This window comes from Eptesicus fuscus, chromosome 14, assembly GCF_027574615.1.
Source record: "Eptesicus fuscus isolate TK198812 chromosome 14, DD_ASM_mEF_20220401, whole genome shotgun sequence".
Lineage (NCBI taxonomy): Eukaryota > Metazoa > Chordata > Mammalia > Chiroptera > Vespertilionidae > Eptesicus > Eptesicus fuscus.
Genome location: NC_072486.1, coordinates 16,832,422 through 16,838,243, shown reverse-complemented (window position 1 = coordinate 16,838,243; position 5,822 = coordinate 16,832,422). Strand labels below are relative to the sequence as shown.

General features: G+C 38.6%; 1 non-coding gene across 1 annotated transcript; it reads right to left on the bottom strand.

The window, feature by feature from the left end:
• Positions 1 to 2,168: 2,168 nt before the first annotated feature.
• Positions 2,169 to 2,294, bottom strand: LOC129151536 (U6atac minor spliceosomal RNA). The gene has a single exon (XR_008558196.1). It is a non-coding gene; the product is annotated as a U6atac minor spliceosomal RNA (small nuclear RNA).
• Positions 2,295 to 5,822: the final 3,528 nt, after the last annotated feature.

Genomic DNA, 5,822 nt, shown 5'->3' with positions numbered 1-5,822 from the left:
CTAGAATAAGCCCTATCACAACACACCAGAGTACACACATGTTGTAAAATTAAGTATTAATATGATTGGTAGGTGAAACTGATGTTTGAGTTTATATAGATAGGCAGGTTTCTAGGTATGAATCAATATGCATTTAATGTGACATGTCTTTCATACGTATGAGTAGACATTGAAGAAGCTTGAAAGCCAACTGACTGAGTTCTAGCATCCTTTTCAGATGAGGGCATTGAAAGAGGCCGACTCCTGGTTTATTTGAGTGGGCCTCCTTGAGGTGGCTTACCTGTCACCAGCTCTCTTCTCTGAGGAGCTTCATTTTGATCAGCTGCGCATCTTCTACTGTTTCCCTCCATGCTTTAAAATTTCTACATTTTTGTCAGCAGAGATTGGGCAAAAGATGCTGATTCTGGGGAACTGAACCTTCACCAAGCCTTTGAGCACCATGCCGGGTAGGTGGTTGGTTACTTGTGATCCCAAGTGGAAAAGAACAGAGCCTCTCCATAGATAAGGCAGGTATTTTTCCTCCGGTTAAGTCAGGTGGAAAGTTGGAACCACAATCAACTCCATCAACAGAGATGGGTAATCTTTATTAGCGTCTACCACTTGTTTCAGTTCAGTTGAACACATGTTTATCCAGCTCCTGCTTGGTGCCAGGTATTTTACCAGCCACTTCCTTCCGTATGGGGACTGAGTCTCCCGGTGATGAAAGCGATCCCTCACTGTGCTTGAGAGAAACCCCAGAGGGTTTACCGAAGCACAAAGTGTTTGGGGTTGTTTGTCAAAGATAAGAGGGATGTAATCCCACGTTTTATAACACGACATGCCACTTTGGAACTCTGTCAAGCTTTATCTAGAAATGTCCCTGATACCTTGAACTCAGACTGGCACTCATTAGGAAGTCTGCAGCGATCAAGTTCATGTAGAATGTTTTTCTTTATCTTTGCTTTCATAACACATTGATTTTCATTGGACTTTCTCCCTGCCGCTATTTACACAGTGTCAGTTCTGTGCTAAGAGCCGATGGAGGTTTTTAATTTTTCTCTGACAACCTGAGAATCCAGGCAGCAGGTCCAAGGCAGCTGACTGTCTGGATGCCACTGGGGGTGGGGGGTGTTGTCCTTCCCACATTGTTACTGCTTCTTGCTTGCCTTTCTGTGTGGCAGTTCCTGAAGGTGGCATCTGTTTTCTGTCTCCCCTTCTTTTGCTTTTGAAGTGTTTGTGCAAAGTGTTTCACCCTCTGTAGTGTGGTTACTAGTTGACTACTGGCCACACAAGCCATCGCCAGAGGCAGTGACAGCAGCAGGAAGTAGTCCCCAGATGGCACCCTGAGCCTGCTTTTTCTTGATGGCTGTCAGGGTAGAGAGGGTCTATCCATTAGGTTCAAGCCAGTGGAGGGAGATGTATACAAAGAGCCTGATCTTGTCAGTGGGTAGAGAAAGTGCTTATTTTTAAAAATATTCTCTATCTCTTAAAAAAAGTTTATATTTCAGTTGCAGTTTGCATTCCATATTATTTTGTGTTAGTTCCAGGTGTACAGCATCGTGGTTAGATAATCATATACTTTACAAACTGATCCCCCCCCTGAAATTTCCAGTACCCACCAGGCACCATATATAGTTATTAGAATACTATTGACAGTATTCCCTATGCTGTACTTTACATCCCCGTGACTGTTTTGTAACTGCCAATTTGTACTTACAACTTCTCAATCTTTTTAATCTTTTCTAATTTGAAAGATGAAACCTAATAGTTTAGTAATTTTTACTTGCATTCTTAATGTTTAGTGGTTTTGAACATTTTTTCCCCCATATATTTACTGGATTTTATTCCCCTGTTTTGAATTTCTGTTTATGCCCTTTGCCCATATTTCCTTTAGCCATCTCTATTTTGTTATTGATTTTTAAGAGCTTTTTGTATATTACTGAAATTATTTTTCTATCCTGGTAAAATATATCTAGCATCAAATTTACCATTTTAACCATTTTTGAGTAGACACTTTAATGTTTATTTAGGCATGCTGGATGTTTTTAGGTTGCGTCTTAATAAAATCATATCACCTTGACTTCTACATAGAAGTCAAGGTGATATGATTGTTCATTCACAGTATTGTGCAACTATCACCAATATTTCTCCCCAGAACCTTCCCATCATCCTAAAATTGAAACAAACAAACAAACCCATGGTTAGATGTCATGAAGCAGGTGGCAGTGTCTTAACCACATAGGTGTTGTGTAGGCCTGAGGACCTCTTTTATTCTGCCCAGGGGAGTGCCAACCTTTTCTTCTTTCATACAGCACCAGAAAAACTTATTGAATTATATATATATATATATATATATATATATATATATATATATATACACATATATATGTATATGTATATATATACATATATATGTCTATGTATATATATATATACATACACATACATACACACACACACACACACATATATATAAAATTGATTTTAGAGAGGCAGGGAGAGGGAGAGAGAAATATAAATGATGAGAGAGAATCATTGATCAGCTGCATCCTGCACACCCCACACTGAGGATTGAGCCCACAACCCGAGCATGTGCCCTTGACTGGAATCAAACCTGGGACCCTTCAGTCTGCAAGCCAATGCTTTATCCACTGAGCCAAACCAGCTAGGGCTTGAATGATATTTTCTCTGGATGCAGATCTTCCTCAATCACAGCTACTTCACTTTAAAAGATGTATTCATACATTAAATAAACAGGCAGAGAGCTGCTTTCATAGGAACATCTTACTGAGCAAGTTCTATTTTGTTGAGTCTTTATAGTTCCTCTACTTTTTATTTAATCTTCTGGAGTTTGATGTTTTCCTTCCTTGCCAAAGTGGTATTTCCAGCTGTGCATGGAAATTAATTTTTCTATCTGAATAGACAATTCCAGGAAACTATCTATTAAGGTTATAGGAGGCAAAGAGAATGTTGTTTGACAATTATTTTCTCTGGTGTTCTTTGCATTATAAGGGGAGGAAATGGGTTGATGACTTATGGGTTCAATGATTGACAATTTATTTTTTGTTTTAACTAGTTTTATTTAAGTAAAATAAACTTTTCCACTGATGACAAATGTGGTTAATAATAATTGAGTGTGTGTGGCACTGAAAACGTCTTCATTTAACAAAAACAATTCTAAGTGGGTCTGCCATGAACTCTGAAACCTTTTTTTGGACAACAGGCCCCTTTTAGGATAATAGTGTATCTGACTGATTCTGTGGAACCTCAAAATCTAAGGTTCATAGAATCTTACTCAAAACCCTAGGGGCCTGTTGTGTGTGTTTTATAACTGAGAATTTCTCATATTTTAAAAAGGTAGTATGAAGCGTGGACCCTGTGTTACATGTCATGTCACCTTTAATGGGATCTGAGACAGGTCTTGTGTAAGGAAGAGAATATAAGTATTAATAAAAATTAATACTTCTACAGTGGAAATCATTGATATGAATGCCAGATGAGATAAAGAATAAAGAGTGTCATGCCTGTTTAGGCCAGTTTTTGTTACCAGATGAGCTTAAATTTGTCACCAAATAATTTATGAAAAATCTTTGTTCTTTATGAATAAGGGACAAACAACATTATACTTTAGGCAGTGATGGGCAACCTTTTGAGCTTGGTGTGTCAAACTTCGCCAAAAAACTGAGCATAACTCGGGTAGTGTGTCACTTTGAGGAAAAAACATTATTTCGCAAATGTTTCATCCTCAGGAGCAGCAAATGTTTCATCCTCGGCATGCGGCCGCCTCAGCGGCCACGTGTCATCAGAAATGGCTACGCGTGTCAGTGCTGACACGCGTGTCATAGGTTCGCCATCACTGCTTTAGGGACTTCTAACTCCCTTGGTTAGAAGTGGCTTGGCTCCATCTCCGGCCATGCCTGCTCCTCAGCCCCATTCAGGGTGTGACTTAGCACTCTCAGTATCACAGACATGTTGCTTCTGGGTCTCTGTTCCTATTACTCAGTGATTTTACCGCAGAATTAAATCTCTTGTTTTTCAGCCATCCCGCTTCTGAGTTCTGATCCTTTATCCCATTATGTTTGCCATTGTGGTAAATGTCTCAGCATACTATATAAATATATTCTTCATTTCTTCTTTCTGTGTATATTCATCATTGTCTCTATCCCTTTGCACTTACTCTCAGTACTTGAAATGTCTTTTCCTCTCCTCCTGCTGCTAAATGTACCCCCTACCGCCTCATTCTGTTAGGACACAACTTAGTTTCTCCCTTTGTTATAGGCCCTGCCTTTCCTTACAGCCTTGTTATAGCATGCAATTGCTGCATAATTCGAATAATGGTCTGTCTCTCTTATCACACTGTAAGGTCCTTGAGAGTAGCATCTCCTTGTATGTCCATTGCCTTACACAGTGCTTGGAATATCACAGAGTCAAAGATTTTCAGCCCAAAATAAGTAGAAAGTGTGTATTTGGAGGCAATAGGGTGAGAGATTGGGAATCAGGGAAGGAATGTGCAGTAGAAATAAATTAGAGAACAAGACAGAGTGGTTTAGAGGAACAGTGGTTTTGTTTAGCTTAAATGCATATGAGGGTTAGAAAATGAAAATATTTATACTGTTTGGGGAATTAGAAAAACTCCTGAAAAGATTTGAAAGTAGAGACAAAGCTTAGCAGGTAGATGGGATTGGGGTAGGCAAAGAAGTGTGGGTGCACAGTGCCTCCCAGAGGAGGGGAGTGTGTTGAGGAGAGAATGGCGGTTGGTGAGTGAAGAAGGTATTTAAGCTATTGGCCAGTTATAAATTCTGAATTAGGAGAGTGATGGAGAAAACAGTCAGTAGGCCAAAGAGGGCTGCATTACATGGAGTAATACATTATAAGGGAAAAAATGGGTCTGTTGAGAGTAAGATGCCATTGTGAGTTGAGGAATAGAACATAAATGATAAAAACACTTCTGACAATAAATGTAGCCACAACATACCCAGCAATACCTGCACTAAAGGATGGGGGGAGGGGGCGGTTTGCATTCTTTTGCTGAACATCAGTCAGAGATCATAAGGACCGAATGGAGATAATAGTGTGGGAATGAGAATGGAGAAAAGAGTGTGAAACTTTTGAAAAGTAAAACCATCGTTTGATGGTTAATTTTTTGTGTCAGTTTGGGCCACCTGATGCCAAAATATTTGGTCAGAAATTATTTCTGTGTGTGATTTTTAAGATGAGATTAACATTTAAATCTGTAGCCTGAGGAAAGCAGGTTGAACTCCATAAAGTGGGTGGGCCTCAATCAATCAGTGGAAGGCCTGCATAGAACAGAAGATATATCTCAGACATATCTACTATCAGTTTGGGCGTTTGATTAATGTGTGATGTTTAAATTGCAATCTTCAAATTGGTAATTACAAAACAGTCACAGGGATCTAAGGTACAGCATGGGGAATATAGTCAATAATATTGTAGTAAGTATGTGTGGTACCAGGTGAGTACTTGGGAATATAGGGGGGACCACTTTATAAAGTGTTTGATTATCAATGAAAATAATATTGAATATAAACTGTAATTGAAAAAATAAAATTTAAAATAAACTGTCTATACGCCTTTAACAATTTTTTTCCAACTGTACAACTTGAAATATGGTGAATTTCTAAAGATAGTTTGGAAAAATTATGACTGCTCTATTTTAAGAATGTACAACATGTATGTTTGATATATTTGACACAGAAACTATCCAAAAGTTGGGGAATAGTTGTCATAAACTTTAACCCACTAAAGTACTAGCATTAAACTCTAACATTTTTAAATGGAACTTACTGTGCCCCCAGAATACACACTGTGTGTTAGATATTATT